The sequence below is a fragment of the Triticum aestivum genome, chromosome 7A (assembly GCF_018294505.1).
Source record: "Triticum aestivum cultivar Chinese Spring chromosome 7A, IWGSC CS RefSeq v2.1, whole genome shotgun sequence".
NCBI lineage: Eukaryota > Viridiplantae > Streptophyta > Magnoliopsida > Poales > Poaceae > Triticum > Triticum aestivum.
The window spans coordinates 514788290-514809671 of NC_057812.1; positions in this window are offsets into that span (position 1 = coordinate 514788290).

A 21382-nucleotide genomic window follows, 5' to 3' on the forward strand; every position below is an offset into this window, starting at 1 on the left:
GAAGTGCAAGACAATAAGAGATTGCACGGAGGAAAGTATTCGGGTAGCATATCCTAATAGAACAAGCTCAGTCGGAAATCAACTTACTATGACATTGGCTCGAAGGGCCGCGCTGGCGTCGTAAGCAGCCTAACTGTTTTCGTGCACCGCCTTCACCCGCTCAATCATTATGCCAGCCTGACAAATGGCTTCCGTAGTGGCGTCCGCCTGGCTTTCTGGAATGTGATGAGTGGTGAAGAATGGGACAGACGGTCCAGACATAGCGGCTTGAAGCTCCGGGGTATGAAGTTGGATGGTTGAAGCAACACTGGTGCATTCGACGACGTGGGGCGTACACTCGACACTGGGTCAACGAGGGTTACAGAAGCCCTACTCGCATCTTCGGGCTGTTGAATTACCGGCTCTGCTGCCAGTTCCGACTGGAATGTCTTGCCAGATGTTGCCTTCTTGTTCCTCCTGGGCCTCGGCGGCACGTCCTCATCATCATCTGGAAGCTCAATGATGTTGGGAGGGGCTGCAAAGTAATCAGTCGACCCCAGATGAGTCATCAGAATTTAGTCGTCCAAGTAATCAAGGATAATATCACAAGAGTTGTACCTGGGTGAGAGGTGACGGCATCTTCCATCTCCTCGTCTTCGTACTTGTGGGTCGAAGTCCTAGAGGTAGCAGCTCTGCACATTTCAATATTCAGTCGGTCACGTTTGTTGCTCCGAGTCAACCAAGGAATCAGGCCTGATTATTACCCAGAGATGGTAGGAATGACCACTTTGATCTTGCGCAAAGCCTTCGGCAGTTTGGATGACGCAGCCTTCGGTGGTTTCGGCGCTAGAGGCAATGCAGCTTCAGGTTGCTTCGGTGTCCTCTTAGTCGGCACCGGAGAAGATGTCTGGGGGCGCTTCGACGACTGCCCAGTCGGAGCGGCCGCTGGGCCATGGATGCTTGCCGGGTCGTGAGCGTGCTTGGATCTTTTTCTCTACGAGGAGGCGATTCGACCTCTTCTTCTTCACTCGGGTCACCACTCTCCTCGCCCTCCTACATCTGAATCATGTGCGACCTCTCATCTGAATCCCAAGACCCCCACACATCTGAATCACGTGCGTCCTCTCGTCACTCGGGTTGGCCTTCTTGACCGACTAGGAACGACAAGTGAAAATGTGCTTGAAAAGACCCCAGTGTGGCCTACAACCTAAGAAGTTCTCGCACATGGACACATAGGCGACGCGATATACGATGGAGTTGGGATTGAAGTGGTGAAGTTGTGCTCCAAAGAAGTTCAAGAATCCCCGAAAAAAGGATGGGGAGGCAGAGAAAATCCACGGTCAACATGGGTGGCGAGGAGAACACACTCACCCTCTCGCGGATGCGGTTCGGTCTCGCCTTCCGAGAGCCGCGCCGATTCATGGGGAATCAGCCGCCCCTCGACCAGATCATCGATGTCGTCTTGGCTGATCGTCAACCGGATCCAGTCGCCCTGGATCCAGCCGCGCGGCAGGCCAGACCTTGATGAAGATCCGCCCCGTTTGGACCTCTTCCCCTTCGCCTTCTCCAACGCCTTCTTCGTGTGCTCCAGGGCCACCGTCTTCTCCTTCCCCATGGCCACAGGAGAAACTCGAACGGAGCAGCGACGCCGGGAGCAGAAGTGGATATGGCTGAGAAAGCAAAGGAGAAATGAGGAGAATGTGGACGCGCTGTGCACAAAACCCCAATCTGGCACTTTATATGGGGTCGCTTCCGAGTGGCTGACCTGTGGGTCCGGACGATCCTATCAAATCCTGCAACAGTCGTGCGAGAGGTACATGGCGAAAAAGGTGGTGCGGTGATCGAGGCGGCCTCGCCTAATCCCATCCTATTACTGCGGCCTCCTCCATCCCGCGCGCTTCCCCAAATACAAATCCCACGATATCTGCGCGCAGCAAGGCAACCTGTCAGGCGAAAGATCTTTTCCATATCAGCACTGAAAACATCGCAGTAAAGTTCACTCAGCAGAACCAAAAATGGATCAAGGCGACTGAAAAGAAGTTGAGGTCATCACAATTGTTCGCTTGATTGCAATAAGACGCCCCCGAAGCGCGAAAATAGAATCAGAGGTATTCTCAACTCCTTCTCCACTCAAGCCCCGAACCATTCGGGGGCTAATGATGAAGCTATGTACCTAGGGTAGGGTCATAGGCCTGTCCTAGACACCCACCCCTAGGACATCATCTTAAATCTAGAAGCATCCAAGGGATATCATCATCCACTCGACTACAGGTCGTTCCACTCGGAAGGTTCAAAGTCACTCGACCGCAACAATTGTCACCCGACAGACAGAAGATCTAAAGTCACTTTGCACATCAACGGTCAGATGTTTACTCATATACTTAATGATCATTTATAGCACTTTATTACAGACGTTACCTGTAATGCTCTCCCTTTATGTACATTGAACCCTGTGTAACGGAGGGGAGCTGGGGGTCCTGGCGCACTCTATATAACTCACCCCCTCCTCTGGGACAGGGGTTCACATCCTCTGTAAACACACACACATATACATAATCTAGTCGACCGCCTCCGAGCACCAAGACGTAGGGCTATTACTTCCTCCGTGAAGAGCCTGAACTCGTAAACTCGTGTGTACAACTTTGCCATAGCTAGGATCTTGCATCCTCATACCTATCCCCCATTCTATTGTGAGTCTTAGATCCACGACACCAACCGCTGCTAATACTCCTCTAATGCCTCCAAGAGGCATCCCACCGAAGGAGGCCGCATCTGTACTATACTACTCTACCATGATCATTTGAATTTTGAAGTCATTTCTCTACCTCTTAAGAATTTGAATGCTACATATTGTACCCAATGGATACCCATTGGGTATAAGATACCCGATAGGTATGGGCATGGGTGTCAGTTTATACCCATGAGTATTGAAGTGGGTGGGTATAGAAAGTGTCTGTGGGTATGGGTTTGGGTAGGAGGAGGTTGTACCTACCCATACCCTACCCATTGCCATCCCTATCACTTAAGACGTACAAGTTCCAGATAGACACATTCAAACGTCAACCAACATTTTAAATGGACTGCATTGCATGAACACAACACCATTAAAATTGATGCCTAGCCCACCAACCCATTTAAGATGCCTAGCTCAACCACGTACTTCGAGTATCATAGACATGTATCCGTCCAATTAACCCACCGTATAATTTTGGTATTCATTTATTTGCTATATTAAGTGCTAATCTTAGAGCACAGATGGACTGCTCGGATTTCATCCTCACGTGGCACCATGTCCCAAAAATCCGTGTCCTTCTTATATATCATAGAATAGTGCAAGTCATATATAACTGGTGTGCAAGTCTATATTATCATTTGTCTTGAATTTTTTTCCTTCATTTTGTTAAGGTAATACTAATGTTGTTAAGTCATTTCATCTTAGAATTTTTTTATTTTTCTGTTTTCTTTAGTTTACGAACTTGTGTATGGTGCTAAGAAAAAAGATGAGTGTGGGTGTCATACATCCACTTATAAGCCAGTCAACTCATAATTTTCTAAAGTATCATGAAATTCTATAGTCAGGTTACTCCTCCCCCGTACTTGAAGGTTAAAGTTAATTTGTTCACAGATGCAGTAACTTTAATCATGTGCCCCACCACATACGTTGACCAGCACCGGTGGACACCTGACATATCAATACTTAATTAGCTTTTTTGAAAAATTGGGTGCATAATAGATTTTTTTAACACACTATAGGCGTAGATGCTTATACATATACACATACACTCATCCCTATGAACGAAAGCACGCACACCCTACCTCTATGAGCACCTCCGAGAGACTGATCCAACACATTATCTTAAGACTGATGAAGTCCGCATAGACGCCTTCGTAGTCGTGGGCAAGGAAAACCACTGTCCTCCTAACCATCCAACCATAGTTTGGTTCATGGTGCATTTTAGACTTGACATAGAAAAAGGTTGTGCAAATCTGTTTGTGATAGAGAAAACGGTAGCTTCAAACTTTACACCTCAGAATGCCCCTTCCCCACTCTGCATCGCCCATGCTTGGTGACACGGGGGAAACCCTCGCCGCCCCGGGGGCTCCACTCCGCCACTTGCACAACCGCATAAGCGTTGCTGAAGGGCCAGTTGGCGAAGCCGCGCCGCAACCGGTGATGGCGGCGGCATGACGATTTCGTCTGGCACCCCTGCCCCTGCACCCGCCCCTCCCTTCCGCCACCGCCTCCCCATATATATGCCCGCCGCCTATGGGCCGACCGGTGTGGACGCGCCGCACGTGAGGTTGGCAACGTTGGGGCGGACTCGCCCACCCCCAGTTGCCCCTACGCGTTGTGGGCCCTCTCTCCTGTCGGCCCCAGACCGGATCCGTCCTGCCATGGGCTATCCCTGATCCAGCAGCTGCACGGCATTAGGGTGTCCTACTCGGCGGCTTGGCCGCGCTCGCTTGTTCCTCGCACCACCCGCCTCTGGCCCCCCGCCGGCGCAGGTCCCTTGTTGTTGTTGTTGTTGTTGTTGTTGTTGTTGTCCGCTAGGGCGGGCGATGCCCTTGGGGAGGTGGCCAGGGCCTGGTCCCGCGTTGGTGTAGGCCACCCTCCATCCCCGATGGAGCCTCCTCCAAGCTACGTTTATGACTCCTGCGTGTGTGTGTGGTGACGACGATCCTCGCAGGGCTGGTGAATCTTCGCGATGGATCTTTGTCGACACCGCATCGGTCCTGAAGTCCATGGACCTACGTTCTCCAGTGTCCTTGTTCTGCCGGTGTCGGTACCATAACCATTGGGTTCACGCACCCAGTTGTGCACGGGCCACAGTAGCCTCCCTGCTAGGAGGAACAATAGGCGAAGCTCTTCGGGAACCAGACCACCACCCTGGATCAATGGTGGTATGCAGATCTTCGTGAAGACTCTTACTGACTACAACATCGAGGAGGAATCCACATCTCATTGTGGATTCAAGAATGTGGTGGTATGCAGATCTTTCTCAAGATCTATCATATCTCACTACAGCAGCAACAAGGTGTGCGAGGGGAGGTTGCCCAAGTGATTCGGCAACGACTCAAGCCTAAGATAGACCCGGGAACAACTTCCACATATGTGAAGGAAATATGCCCTAGAGGCAATAATAAAGTTGTTATTTATATCTCCTTATATCATGATACATGTTTATTATTCATGATAGAATTTTATTAACCGAAAACTTGATGCATGTGTGGATACATAGACAAAACAAAGTGTCCCTAGTATGCCTCTACTTGATTAGCTCATTAATCAAAGATGGTTAAGTTTCCTGACCATAGACATGTGTTGTCATTTGATGAACGGGATCACATCAATAGGAGAATGATGTGATGGGCAAGACTCATCCGTTAGCTTACCATAATGATCATTTAGTTTTATTGCTATTGCTTTCTTCATGACTTATACATGTTCCTATGACTATGAGATTATGCAACTCCTAAATACTGGAGGAACACCTTGTGTGCTATCAAACGTCACAATGTAACTGGGTGATTATAAAGATGATCTACAGGTGTCTCTGATGGTGTTTGTTGAGTTGGCATAGATTGAGATTAGGATTTGTCACTCCGTGTATCAGAGAGGTATCTCTGGGCCCTCTCGGCAATGCACATCAGTATGAGCCTTGCAAGAAATGTTACTAGTGAGTTAGTTACGGGATGATGCATTACGGAACAAGTAAAGAGACTTGCCGGTAACGACATTGAACTAGGTATGATGATACCACGATCGAATCTCGGGCAAGTAACATACCGATGAAAAAGGGAATAACGTATGTTGTTATGCGGTTTGACCGATAAGGATCTTCGTAGAATATGTAGGAGCCAATATAAGCATCCAGGTTCCGCTATTGGTTATTGACCGGAGGTGTGTCTCGGTCATGTCTACATAGTTCTCGAACCCGTAGGGTCCGCACGGTTAACGTTCGCTGACGATTTGTATTATGAGTTATGTGATTTTATGACCGAAATATGTTTGGAGTCCCGGATGATTTCACGGACATGACGAGGAGTCTTCAAATGGTCAAGAGGTAAAGATCGATATATTGGAAGGTTATATTCGTACACCGGAATGGTTCCGAAGTGTTTCAGGTATTTTCTGGAGTACTGGGAGGTTACCGGAACCCCCGAGGAAATAATGGGCCTTAATGGGTTTTAGTGGAAAGGAGAGAAGGGCCTCAAGGTGTGGCCACGCCCCCAAGGGCTGGTCTGAATTGGACTAGGAGGGGGTGGCGCCCCCTCTTCCTCCTTCCCTCCTTGTCCTAGTTGAAATAGAAAGGGGGGGGGTGGCGAATCCTACTTGGACCGGGAGTCCAAGTAGGACTCCCCCTTGGCGCGCCTCCCCTTTGGCCGGCCTCCTCTTCCCCCTCCTTTATATACGTGGGAGGGGGGCACCCCAAAGGCACACCAAGTCTTCTCTTAGCCGTGTGCGGTGCCCCCCTCCACAGTTACACACCTCGGTCATATCGTCGTAGTGCTTAGGTGAAGCCATGTGCCGGTAACTTCATCATCACCGTCAACACGCCGTCGTGCTGATGGAACTCTCCCTCGTCCTCAACTGGATCAAGAGCTCGAGGGACGTCATCATGCTGAATGTGTGCTGAACACGGAGGTGCCGTACGTTCGGTGCTAGGTTCGGTTGGATCGGCAAGACATTCGACTACATCAACCGCGTTAATAAACGCTTCCGCTTTCGGTCTACAAGGGTACGTAGACACACTCTCCCCTCTTGTTGCTATGCATCTCGTAGATAGATCTTGCATGATCATAGATTTTTTTTAAATACTTCGTTCCCCAATAGTGGCATCCGATCCAGGTCTATGCGTAGATGTTATATGCATGAGTAGAACACAAAGTGTTGTGGGCGATAATAGTCATACTGCTTACCACCAACGTCTTACTTTGATTCAGCGGTATTGTTGGATGAAGCGGCCCGGACCGACATTACATGACCACGTTCATTAGACTGGTTCTACCAACGTGCTTCGCACACAGGTGGCTGGCAGTTGTCTGTTTCTCCAACTTTAGTTGAATCGAGTTTGACTACGACCGGTCCTTGTTGAAGGTTAAAACAACACACTTCATGAATTTTTTTGTGGTTTTGATGCGTAGGTAAGAACGGTTCTTGCTAGAAGCCCATAGCAGCCACGCAAAACTTGCAAAAACAAAGTAGAGGACATCTAACTTGTTTTTGCAGGGCATGTTGTGATGCGATATGGACAAGACGTGATGAGATATGAATTGTTGTATGAGATGATCATGTTTTGTAAAAGTTATCGGCAACTGGCAGGAGCCTTATTGTTGTCGCTTTATTGTATGAAATGCAGTCGCCATGTAATTGCTTTACTTTATCACTAAGAGGTAGCGATAGTCATGGAAGCAATAGTTGGCAAGACGACAATGATGCTATGATGGAGATCAAGGTGTCAAGCCGGTGACGATGGAGATCATGACGGTGCTTTGGAGATGGAGATCAAAGGCACAAGATAATGATGGCCATATCATGTCACATATTTTGATTGCATGTGATGTTTATCCTTTATGCATCTTATTTTTCTTAGTACAACGGCAGCATTATAAGATTATCCCTCACTAAATTTCAAGGTATAAGTGTTCTCCCTGAGTATGCACCATTGCTACAGTTCATCGTGCCGAGACACCACATGATGATCAGGTGTGATAAGCTCTACGTTCACATACAACGGGTGCAAGCCAGTTTTGCACACACGGAATACTCGGGTTAAACTTGACGAGCCTAGCATATGAAGATATGACCTCGGAACACTGAGACCGAAAGGTCGAATGTGAATCATATAGTAGATATGATCAACATAGAGATGTTCACCATTGAAAACTACTCCATCTCACGTGATGATCGGACATGGTTTAGTTGATATGGATCACGTGATCATTTAGATGACTTGAGGGATGTCTATCTAAGTGGGAGTTCTTAAGTAATATGATTAATTGAACTTTAATTTATCATGTACTTAGTCCTGATAGTATTTGCAAATTATGTTGTAGATCAATAGCTCACGTTACAACTCCCCATTTATTTTTGATATGTTCCTAGAGAAAAATAAGTTGAAAGATGATAGTGGCAATGATGCAGACTAGATCCGTGATCTGAGGATTATCCTCATTGCTGCACAGAAGAATTATATCCTTGATGCACCGCTAGGTGACGGACCTATTGCAGCAGCAGATGCAGACGTTATGAACGTTTGGCAAGCTCGGTATGATGACTACTTGATAGTTTAGTGCGCCATGCTTTACGGCTTAGAACCGGGACTTCAAAAATGTTTTGAACACCACAGAGCATATAAGATGTTCCAAGAGCTGAAATTGGTATTTCAGACTCATGCCCGAGTCAAGAGGTATGAGACCTCTGACAAGTACTTTGCCTACAAGAAGCAGGAGAATAGCTCAACCAGTGAGCATGTGTTCAGAATGTATGAGTACTACAATCACTTGAATCAAGTGGGAGTTAACCTTCCATATGAGATAGTGATTGATATAGTTCTCTAGTCACTATCATCAAGTTACTGGAACTTCGTGATGAACCATAATATGCAAGGGATGACGAAAATGATTCCCGAGCTCTTCGCGATGCTAAAATCGGTGAAGGTAGAAATCAAGAAAGAGCATCAAGTGTTGATGGTTAACAAGACCACTAGTTTCAAGAAAAGGGGCAAAGGAAAAGAAAGGGAACTTCAAGAAAGAATGGCAAGCAAATTGCCACTCCCATGAATAAACCCAAAGCTAGACTAAGGGAGTCCTGGGTTAGGGGGTGTTCGGATAGCCGGTCTATACCTTCAGACGGACTCCTGGACTAAGAAGGTACAAGATTGAAGACTTCGTCCCGTGTCCGGGAGGGACTTTCCTTGGCATGGAAGGCAAGCTTTACGATACGGATATGTAGATCTCCTACCATTGTAACCGACTCTATGTAACCCTAACCCTATCCGGTGTCTATATAAACCGGAGGGTTTTAGTCCATAGGACAACATACACATCAACAATCATACCATAGGCTAGCTTCTAGGGTTTAGCCTCTTCGATCTCGTGGTACATCTACTCTTGTACTACCCATATCATCAATATTAATCAAGCAGGACGTAGGGTTTTACCTCCATCGAGAGGGCCCGAGCCTGGGTAAAACTTCGTGTCCCTTGCCTCCTGTTACCATCCGGCCTAGACGCACAGTTCGGGACCCCCTACCCGAGATTCGCCGGTTTTGACACCGACATTGGTGCTATCATTGAGAGTTCCTCTATGTCGTCGCCGTCAGGCTCGATGGCTCCTACGATCACCAATAACGATGCAGTCCAGGGTGAGACCTTCCTCCCCGAATAGATCTTCGTCTTCGGCGGCTTCGCACTGCGGGCCAATTCACTTGGCCATCTGGAGCAGATCGAAAGCTACGCCCCTGGCCGTCAGGTAAGATTTGGAAGTTTAAACTACACGGCCGACATCCGCGGGGACTTGATCTTCGACGGATTCAAGCCACTGCCGAGCGCGCCGCACTGTCCCGACGAGCATGATCTAGCTCTGTCGCCGAACAGTGCCCTGGAGGCCGCACCCACGTCGGCTTCGACCCTTAATTCGGAGCCAACCGCGCCGATCGAGGATGGGTAGTTGGACGCCACCTCGGGGGCTGCGATCCCAACGGCGATTGAGCCAAACATCAGCCTCGCACTCCGCTAGACTCGTGACTCCAAGGAGCCAGACTTCTCTCCGGACCCGAACCCTCCGTGCCCCTGCCGATCGAATCCGATTGGGCGCTGAGGGAGTCCCGGATTAGGGGGTGTTCGGATAGCCGAATTATACCTTCAGCCGGACTCCTGGACTATGAAGATACAAGATTGAAGACTCCGTCCCGTGTCCGGAAGGGATTTTCCTTGGCGTGGAAGGCAAGCTTGGCGATACGGATGTTCAGATCTCCTACCATTGTAACCGACTCTATGTAACCCTAACTCTATCCGGTGTCTATATAAACCGGAGGGTTTTAGTCTGTAGGACAACATACACATCAACAATCATACCATAGGCTAGCTTCTAGGGTTTAGCCTCTCTGATCTCGTGGTAGATCAACTCTTGTAATACCCATATCATCAATATTAATCAAGCAGGACGTAGGGTTTTACCTCCATCGAGAGGGCCCAAACCTAGGTAAAACTTCGTGTCCCCTACCTCCTATTACCATCCGGCCTAGATGCATAGTTTGGGACCCCCTACCCGAGATCCGCCGGTTTTGACACCGACATTGGTGCTTTCATTGAGAGTTCCTCTGTGCCGTCACCGTCAGGCCCGATGGCTCCTACGATCATCAATGGCGATGCAGTCCAGGGTGAGACCTTCCTCTCTAGACAGATCTTCGTCTTTGGCGGCTTTGCACTGCGGGCCGATTCACTTGGCCATCTAGAGCAGATCGAAAGCTACGCCCTTGGCCGTCAGGTCAGATTCGGAAGTTTAAACTGCACGGCCGACATCCGTGGGACTTGATCTTCGACGGATTCGAACCACTGCCGAGCGCGCTGCATTGTCACGACGAGCATGATCTAGCTCTGCCGCCGAACAGAGCCCTGGAGGCCGCACCCGCATCGGCTCTGACCCCTAGTTCGGAGCTGACCGCGCCGATCGAGGATGGGCGGTTGGACGCCACCTCGGGGGTTGCGATCCCAACGGCGGTTGAGCCGAACACCAGCCCCGTACTCTGCAAGACTCGTGACTCCATGGAGCCGGATTCTTCTCTGGACTCTGAACCCTCCGCGCCCCTGCCGAACGAATCCGATTGGGCGCCGATCATGGAGTTCACGGCCGCGGACGTCTTTCAGCACTCGCCTTTCGGCGATATCCTGAAATCACTGAAGTCTCTCTCTTTGTTAGGAGAGCCCTGGCCGGACTACGGTCAGCAAGGTTGGGGTACGGATGATGAAGAAATTCAAAACCCACCCACCACCCACTTTGTAGCCACTGTCGACAACTTAACCGACATGCTCGACTTCGACTACGAAGACATCGACGGTATGGACACCGATGAAGGAGATGATGAAGAACCAGCGCCCACTAGGCCCTGGAAATCCACCTCGTCATATGACATATACATGGTGGACACCCCAAAAGAGGGAGAGGGCGATGGAACAGCGGAGGATGACCCCTCCAAGAAACAGCAAAAGCGTCGGCGTCAGCGGCGCCGCTCAAAATCCCGCCAACACAAAAACGGCGATTCCAGCACGGGAGATAATAATACCCCGCAAAGCGCCGAAAACATCCACCCGAGCAAGATTTAGCACAGGAGGATGGAGAAACCAGCCCTCATGAGAGAGCGGCCGACAGAGAGGTCGAGGACAATAATTGTATGCCTCCCTCCGAAGACGAGGCAAGCCTCGACGACGACGAATTCGCCGTGCCAGAGGATCCCGTCGAACAAGAGCATTTTCAACACAAGCTTATGGCCACGGCAAGAAGCCTCAAGAAAAAACAGCAACAGCTTAAAGTTGATCAAGATCGGCTAGTCGATAGATGGACTGAAGTCCTTGCGGCCGAAGAGCATAAACCCAAACGCCCCTCCAAGTGCTACCCGAAGTGTAGGTTGCTACCCCGATTAGAGGAGGAAGCACTCGACGCGGCCGACAGGCCACCTCGTGGCCGCGACAGAGAGGCCTCATGGCCCTCCACCCAAGCCGCACCCCGTACCAAGGCACATGAATATGTGCCGGACTTACGAGACATGTTGGAGGACAAGGCAAGGCAAATAAGATCGATCTACGGATCGCGTAGGCACCCCACGGCTCGAGACGACAACTGTCATGCCGGCCACAAATTCGGCAGGGCCGAACACAGTAGACAAAGCTCATTGGAGCTACGTCATGATATCGCCCAGTACAGAGGCGCCGCACACCCATTGTGCTGACGAAATAATGGATCATCAAATCCCCGAGGGTTTCAAACCCGTAAACATCGAATCATATGATGGCTCAACAGATCCCGCGGTATGGATCGAGGATTATCTCCTTCATATCCACATGGCCCGCGGCGATGATTTCCACGCCATCAAATACCTCCCACTCAAGCTTAAAGGACCAGCCCGGCAGTGGCTTAACAGCCTGCCAACTGGGTCAATCAGCTGTTGGGAGGACCTGGAAGCCGCATTCCTCGACAATTTCCAGGGCACTTATGTGCGACCCCCAGACGCTGACGACCTAAGCCACGTAATTCAGCAGCCAGACGAATCGGCCAGGCAATTCTGGACATGGTTCCTAACAAAGAAAAATCAAATACTCGACTGTCCGGACGCAGAGGCCTTAGCAGCCTTCAAGCATAATATCCATGACGAGTGGCTTTCCTGGCACCTAGGACAGGAGAATCCGAAATCTATGGCAGCACTCACGACACTCATGACCCGCTTTTGTGCGGGAGAAGACAGCTGGCTTGCTCGTAGCAACAATATGACCAAGAACCCTGGTCGTTCGGACACCAGGGACATTAGTGGCAGGTCGCGCCGCAACCAACAGAAGCGCTGCATCAACGGCGACAATGCTAAGGATACGGCAGTTAATGCCGGATTCAGAGGCTCTAAATTCGGTCAGTGGAAAAAGTCATTTAAAAGGAATCCCAGGGGCCCGTCCAGCTTGGACCGAATACTCGACCGCTTGTGCCAAATACATGGCACCCCCGAAAAGCCGGCCAATCACACCAACAGGGACTGTTGGGTGTTCAAGCAGGCAGGCAAATTAAGCGCCGACAATGAATACAAGGGGTTGCATAGCGATGATGACGAGGAGCCCTGGCCGCCGAACAACAATGGATAGAAGGGTTTTCCCCCACAAGTGCGGACGGTGAACATGATATACGCCACCCACGTCCCCAAAAGGGAGCGGAAGCGCGTGTTAAGGGACGTATACGCGGTAGAGCCAGTCGCCCCAAAGTTCAACCCATGGTCCTCCTGCCCGATCACCTTTGATCGAAGAGACCATCCCACTAGCATCCGTCATGGCGGATTCGCCGCATTGGTTCTCGACCCAATTATTGACGGATTTCATCTCACTAGAGTCCTTATGGACGGCGGCAGTAGCCTGAACCTGCTTTACCAGGATACAGTGCGGAAAATGGGCATAGATCCCTCGAGGATTAAGCCCACGAAAACGACCTTTAAAGGCGTAATACCAGGTGTAGAGGCCAGCTGTACAGGCTCAGTCACACTTGAAGTGGTCTTCGGATCTCCGGATAATTTCCGAAGCGAGGAGTTAATCTTCGACATAGTCCCGTTCCACAGTGGTTATCATGCACTGCTCGGGCGAACCACATTCGCCAAGTTTAATGCAGTCCCGCACTACGCATACCTTAAGCTCAAGATGCCAGGACCTCGAGGAGTAATTACAGTCAATGGAAACACCGAACGCTCCCTCCGAACGGAGGAGCACACGGTGGCCCTTGCAGCGGAAGTACAAAGCAGCCTCTCCAGGCAGTTCTCCAGTCCGGCCATTAACCGTCCGGACACCGTCAAGCGCGCCCGGAGTAACCTACAACAAGACCGCATGGCACGTTCTGAGCAGGCGTAGCAACGCGGCCCCAACCCTAATCCTCGCAAAAAGGCGACGCCAGTACTTCACGTCCATAAGTACGCTCTGGAAATACCATGGGCATAGGGGGAGGGGCACCATCACGGCACACCCAAAACACGGCTTAAACCGCACCAGGGGCTGCCGATTTTTTACTTTTCTCTTACTTTCAGGACTCTACTCTTCGGAAGGCCTGTTCGGTAGTTCAACTGCCGCACAAAATGATGCAAGAACCAGAGAAGCAGACAAGCCATGCCGCATTACAGAAATCCCAGGTGGTCTCTATCACGAGCAGTATACCTGTTCCGCATACTATTCCGCAGCTTGCCCCTGGAGCAGACATGTTAAATAGTCCAACTTTTCGTTTATCGCATTACTTGTATCATTCTGCTTCGATCGCAGCTATTTTAATGAACAATGCATAGCTTTTGTCCATTTTTTGCATTACCTTTTTTTATATATATGTTCCTTAATGACATGTCGCACCCGTACACTTTGGTACGGCCAAAATACGCTAGGGGCTTCAGTACCCCTCAACATGGTGTAAAAAGTCCGAACACTTTAACAAGTGCGGCACCCCAAACTTATAGCATTATATGCATCGGCTCCGAATCATGTCTTGGGTCAATAGTTGGGTTTGCCCGGCTCCTATGTTTTGGTGCCTTACGTTCCGCTATATCGGCTAAGGTAGCACTAGGAGAACCACTGCGATTGTGCCCCGGTTGAGCTGGGTCGAGCACCTCAGTGGAGAAAGCTAAAACTGACCGTCATGATGAGGCGAGAGCTGGTCGCTGTTCGAGAGGTATTTTCGAGTCCTTAAAGACTTATGCCGCTTAGGGCGAGGAGTCGGCTCTGTCCGGCCAAGGCGTGGATAGCGCCCCGAACTCGGTCTTCCGAATACTAGGGGCTTCGCCGAAATTTAAAATTATAGAATTCTATGGCTAAGTGAGATTGTTCACGCATTATAGTCCGATTGCCTCGTTCGTTGGGCTGAGCGCCTCCCTCGAAGGACCCAAATATGGGAAAAAGAGCGCCCAGGTTTTTCCCCGAACACCCCAGCACTAGAGGCAAGGGAGCAGAAGCCGACGACTCGCCATCTCTCAGTATTGATAAACAGCCGCACAGAAGGTAATATTTTAAATTCAGGCAGCATTTCTTAGCGCATATGAACAAGTTTTCAGCGCACAGGATAACACGAGCGGGTTTTACTCAAAAAATACATCCTTGGTACATTCATCTGGAACAAGGCGGGCACCCTTCAGAACATCCTTATAATGATTCTCGGGCTTGCGATGCTCTTTCCCCGGCAGTGGCCCGTCCTTCACAAGCTACTCCGCATCCAGCTTGCCCCAGTGCACCTTAGCACGGGCAAGGGCCCTACGGGCACCTTCAATGCAGACAGAGCGCTTGATGTCTTCAAGCCTCGGACAGGCCTCCACCAGCCGCCGCACCAGCCCGAAGTAGCTCCCAGGCAGAGCCTCTCCAGGCCACAACCGAACTAGGAGGCCCTTCATGGCCTGTTCGGCCGCCTTGTGGAGCTCGACCAATTGCTTTAGCTGGTCGCTCAGGGGCACAGGGTGTCCGGCCTCAGCGTACTGAGACCAGAACACCTTCTCTGTCGAGCTGCCCTCCTCGGCTCGATAGAATGCGGCGGCATCGGATACACTCCGGGTAAGATCTGCGAACGCTCCTGGAGAGCTCCGGATTCAGGTAAGTAACAGGTAACTCACGTCTATGTGTTTCCTTTGCATAAAGAATGCCTTACCCGCCGCTATTCTCTTCACCTCATCCAACTCCTAGAGGGTCTTCTGGGATTCGGCCTTGGTAGACTTGGCATTTTCAATAGCCACCGCGAGCTCGGACACTCGCGTCTTCGAGTCAAGCTCCAAACTCTCATGTTTCTTCATGAGAACCTGGAGCTCTTGCCGCACCTTGCCAACCTCGGCCTCATACCTCTCCCGCTCGGTGCGCTCCACGGCCGCACTCTTCTCGGCCTCGAGTAGCGCCTGCTTAAGGGTCGCCACCTCAGATGTGGCCCCTACAAAATAGCCATGTTAATCCTGTTATCTCTTGCAATTGCACCTTTTTTATATATACACAGTCAACCAAGGTACTTCTTACCTTCCTTCTCCTTGAGCTTCTTCTTGGCACGCCCGAGCTCTTGCTCGGACTTCTCGAGGCTCTGCTTCAGCACGTCCACTTCCGCAGTCAATGCGGCGAATGCTAGCAGAGAAGCCTGCACACGCATATTGACTCCTTTTGTTAGACTCCTGCAAATTCTTTGATCCTCTATTCGGCTTTTCTTCCCGAACGCCCAACAGAGCATCAGGGGCTACTGTCTATGCGGTAATATTATTTGAACATTCTTTACTTACCTCAAAGCCTGTTAAAAGGCTTGTACAAGCTTCAGTCAGTCTGCTTTTGGCGGACTGAACATTCTGGATCACCGCACTCATAATAGTGCGGTGCCCCTCGTCGATGGAGGAACCTTGGAGCGCCTCCAATATATTGGCCGGCGCCTCCGGTTGGACGGAGGTCACCGGCACGGCAGGCTTGCTCCTCTTGGAAGGAGGTCGCCCGCCGGACTCTGGAACCTTTGAAGATTCCGGAGCTGTGTCCGGCCTTAAGCCGGACTTGGAGCCCTGGGGGGTTTCCTCCCCTTTACTCCTGGAGTCCGGGAGGTCGCCTTGCGGCGCCTCCAGGACCACCTCCTCCCTGCTTGGAACCTGTTGGGACAACACTTCGGTGTCGCCCATAGGGCGGGGAGAGGAAGCCGTCGGAAGCAAGTTCACCTCCGACAAGTCCAGTGAGCCGCTCGACGACACGTCGAGCCGGTTTTTGGGTGGGCTGCATAAACACATTCGACATAAGGGAAAGATGTGCAATAAACAAATACTATGAGTCACTTCGGTATCTGGATACTTACGATTTCACCAGGGGCTTGGCCCTGGGCTGCCACTCCTCTTCATCATCGTCGGTGTCGGTGGAGCAGTCCGGAGGAAGGGTTTTCCCCTTCTTGGACCCTCCGGCCTCCTCAGAGAGGGCGGCCTTCCTTTTCTTCTCTCCTCCCGCTGGAGGGGGAGAGGTCTCTTCTTCTTCCTCCTCATCTTCACGAGAGGAAGGCGCTTCGGGACCGTCGGATGACGAATCCAACACCTCCTGGTGCCGGGCACTCTTTCGAGTCCCCATGGCCCTTTTCGTGGCCTTCTTCTCCGGCACCACAAAGGGCGCCGAAACCAGCAGCTTCGCTAAGTGAGCGTCTGCTGGTCCTTCGGGCAGAGGAGCCGGACAGTTGATCTGTCCGGACATCGCCACCCAATCCTATAAAAGATAAGGGAACTCAGATCCCGCATAGAGTCAAACTATACAAAACTGATACCCTGCAAAGGGATAAAAGCAGCTTACCGCATGAGCGTGATGCTGAGTACTGAATCCGCGATCCTCAGCAGCGGATGCGGGAGCCTCGGCGCCCTTGAAAAGCATCCTCCAGGCATCTTCGTACGTCATGTCGAAGAGCCTGTTTAGAGTTTGATGTTGTGCCGGGTCGAACTCCCATAGATTGAAGGCCCGTCGTTGACACGGGAGGATCAGGCGGATGAGCATAACCTGGACTACGTTGACAAGTTTGAGCTTCTTGTTCACCAGGGTTTGGACGCATGTTTGGAGTCCGCTCAGCTCTCCTTTTTTTACCCCACGACAGGCCGGTCTCCTTCCAGGAGGTGAGCCGTCTAGGGGGTCCGGACCGAAACTCGGGGGCTGCGACCCATTCGGGGTCGCACGGCTCGGTGATGTAAAACCACCCTGATTGCCACCTCTTCAGGGTCTCCACAAAGGAGCCCTCGAGCCACAGGACGTTGGCCATCTCGCCAACCATGGCACCGCCGCACTCTGCCTGGCTGCCGCGCACCACCTTCGGCTTGACGTTGAAAGTCTTAAGCCATAGGCCGAAATGGGGGCGGATGCGGAGGAACTCCTCGCACACGATGATGAACGCTGAGATGTTGAGGACGAAGTTTGGGCCCAGATCATGGAAATCCAGGCCGTAGTAGAACATGATCCCCTGGACAAATGGATGCAGAGGGAAGCCCAGTCCGCGGAGGAAATGGGGGAGGAATACCACCCTCTCACGGGGCCTAGGAGTGGGGATGAGCTGCCCCTTTTCGGGAAGCCGGTGCGCGATGTCGCTGGCCAGATATCCGGCCTTCCTCAGCTTTTTGATGTGTCCCTCCGTGACGGAGGAGACCATCCACTTGCTCCCGCTCCGTACATGACTGGAGAAGGTTGAGGTGGTAGTGCGGACTTGGGCGCTGGAGCTCAAGTGCGCAAGAATGGATAGGCAAAGGAGGAAGAAGGTGTGGGTGAAAAGGTGGATCCTTATCCCCTTATATGGGTGGGTGCGACTACATGTCCCCACCAGCCTGGTAAAACTTGCTTATCTCCAAGCGCCGTAATTAAAGGCGCGGTTGGGTTACCCACGCCCGTATTGATGAGAATCCCAAAATGAGGGGACACGATCTGTGCTTTTACAAGACGTGCCAAGGAAATCGCCTCGCATAACGCGCTGAGGTGGGATAATGAAACAATTTGAATAAAGGCTTGGCCGTGGCGTGTCGCACCATAAAATACGTTAGCGGATTAGATTTGTGTTAATATTATTATTCTCTCTATGGCAATATGTGGAAACTTATTTTGCAGAGACGGACACTATCTTTGTGTTCAAAATCTTCTATGAAGTACTTGGAGGAGGAACCCGCCTTGCAATGCCGAAGACAATTTGCACGCCGGACTCGTCATCATTGAAGCCTGGTTCAGGGGCTGCTGAGGGAGTCCCGGATTAGGGGGTGTTCGGATAGCCGAATTATACCTTCAGTCGGACTCCTGGACTATGAAGATACAAGATTGAAGACTCCGTCCCGTGTCCGGAAGGGATTTTCCTTGGCGTGGAAGGCAAGCTTGGCGATACGGATGTTCAGATCTCCTACCATTGTAACCGACTCTATGTAACCCTAACCCTATCTGGTGTCTATATAAACCGGAGGGTTTTAGTCCGTAGGACAACATACACATCAACAATCATACCATAGGCTAGCTTCTAGGGTTTAGCCTCTCTGATCTCGTGGTAGATCAACTCTTGTAATACCCATATCATCAATATTAATCAAGCATGACGTAGGGTTTTACCTCCATCGAGAGGGCCCGAACCTGGGTAAAACTTCGTGTCCCCTGCCTCCTGTTACCATCCGGCCTAGATGCACAGTTCGGGACCCCCTACCCGAGATCCGCCGGTTTTGACACCGACAGGCGCCGATCATGGAGTTTACTGCCGCGAACATCTTCCAGCACTCGCCTTTCAGCGATATTCTGAAGACACTAAAGTCTCTCTTTTTATCAGGAGAGCCCTGACCGAACCACGATCAGCAAGGTTGGGGTACGGACGATGAAGAAAATCAAAGCCCACCCACCACCCACTTTGTAGCCACTGTCGACGATTTAACCGACATGCTCGACCTCGACTCCGAAGACATCGACGGTATGGACGCCGATGAAGGAGACAATGAAGAACTAGGGCTTATTGGGCCCTGGAACGCCACCTCGTCATATGACGTATACATGGTGGACGCACCAAAAGATGACGACGAGGAGCGGAAGGACGCACTGAAGGCTTGTTCCCTCGAAAAGCAGTCAAAGCGGCGACGCAAGCGCCGCCCCAAATCCCGCCTCGACAGAAATAGCGATCTCATAGACCCAGCGCTGGAGCAGGGCGAACAGCTGCCGGACAACTGGAATCCGAATAATCAAACCGAACAAACAAATTCTATCAAGGATAATGATTCGGACGACATAACGCCGGACAGGTACCCGGAGCAGCAGACTGCCCGTAAAAGACTTATTGCCACCACGAGGAGTCTAAAAAAACAGAAGCAAAGCCTCAAGGCCGCGCAAGACACACTCCAATTCAGATGGAGTAAAATACTCAACACAGCAGCAAAGTACGGCGACAATCGCCCCTACAAGAGCTACCCAAAGCGGAAGCTGCTGCCCGAATTCGATGAGGAGGCCTCAGACCCCCCATAACCAAATATCAAAGCAGCCACTTGGTCGGATAGACGACCCCCTACCAACACAGAGCGGCATACAACGCCGCTCACCATACAACACGCAACCAATGCGAGGGCTCGCACCCAAAGGACGGTGCAACAAGATCCATCTATGGACCACGCAAGCGCGCCCCATCATACAATGCAACACAACAAACATCCGAACAACGCGGTACACCCAGCTACAGGGGTGCCGCACACCCCCTATGTTTCACCGATGAGGTGCTGGACCATGAATTTCTAGAGGGATTCAAGCCCGTAAACATAGAGGCATATGACGGAACAACAGACCCCGGGGTCTGGATTGAGGACTACATCCTTCATATCCATATGGCTCGAGGAGATGATCTCCACGCCATCAAGTACCTACCCCTCAAGCTAAAAGGGCCAGCTCGTCACTGGCTCAAAGGCCTCCCCGAAAGCTCCATTGGAAGTTGGGAAGAGCTCGAAGATGCCTTTTGAGCAAATTTTCAAGGGACTTATGTCCGACCTCCGGATGCGGACGATTTGAGTCATATAACTCAACAGCCCAGAGAGTCAGCCCGAAAGCTTTGGAACAGGTTTCTTACTAAAAAGAACCAGATTGTCGACTGTCCGGACGCCGAAGCCTTAGCAGCTTTCAAGCATAGCGTCCGTGACGAATGGCTCGCCAGACACCTCGGCCAAAATAAGCCGAGAACGATGGCCGCATTAACAAACCTCATGACCCGCTTTTGCGCGGGGGAGGACAGCTGGCTAGCCAGATGTAGCACCAGCGACCCCAGTACATCTGAAGTTAGAGATGGAAACGGGAAATCATGGCGCAACAGCAATAACAAACGCCGGAATAAAGAAGACAACACGAAGGGCACGACAGTAAATGCCGGATTCAAAAGCTCTCGGCCAGGCCAAAAGCCGCCCCCTAAAGGCACCAGGGACGAATTGTCCAGCCTCAATAAAATTCGGGACCAAGTATGTCAGATTCATAGTACCCCTGTTAAACCTGCTAATCATACCCATAGAGAATGTTGGTCTTCAAGCAGTCCGGCAAGCTCAACGCCGTACACAAGGAGGAGGATACACCAAGTAAAGACAAGGACAAGCCCCCCAAGCAAGCCATGGGGGAACAAAAGCAATTTCCACCAGAAGTCAAAACAGTAAACGTGTTACACGTAATCAAGGGAAAAAACAATGCGGCACTCCCAGGAAAGTATACCCAAGTGCCTATCACTACGAAGTCCTTCCACTGGTCATCTCAACCAATCACTTTCGACCATCGCGATTACTCAACAAGTATCCAACACGCAGGATGGGCTGCCCTGGTATTAGACCCAGTAATTGGTGGATATCACTTCACAAGGGTCTTAATGGATGGCGGCAGTAGCCTAAACCTAATATATCAGGATACAATCCGCGGGATGGGGCTAGACCCAACACAAATTCGCCATAGCAATACTACCTTTAAAGGAGTAACGCTAGGCCCAGGGGCTCGTTGTACGGGCTCCCTTCTACTACAAGTTACATTCGGCTCCCCCGATAACTTCCATCGCGAGCATTTAACTTTCCACATCGCTCCGTTTCAAAGTGGCTATCAAGCACTGCTCGGACGCGAAGCTTTCGCTCACTTTAATGAAATACCACAGTACGCCTCCCTCACACTCAAGATGCCCGGTCCATGTGGCATCATTATAGTGCATGGAAATATCAAGCGATCTCTACGCGCCGAAG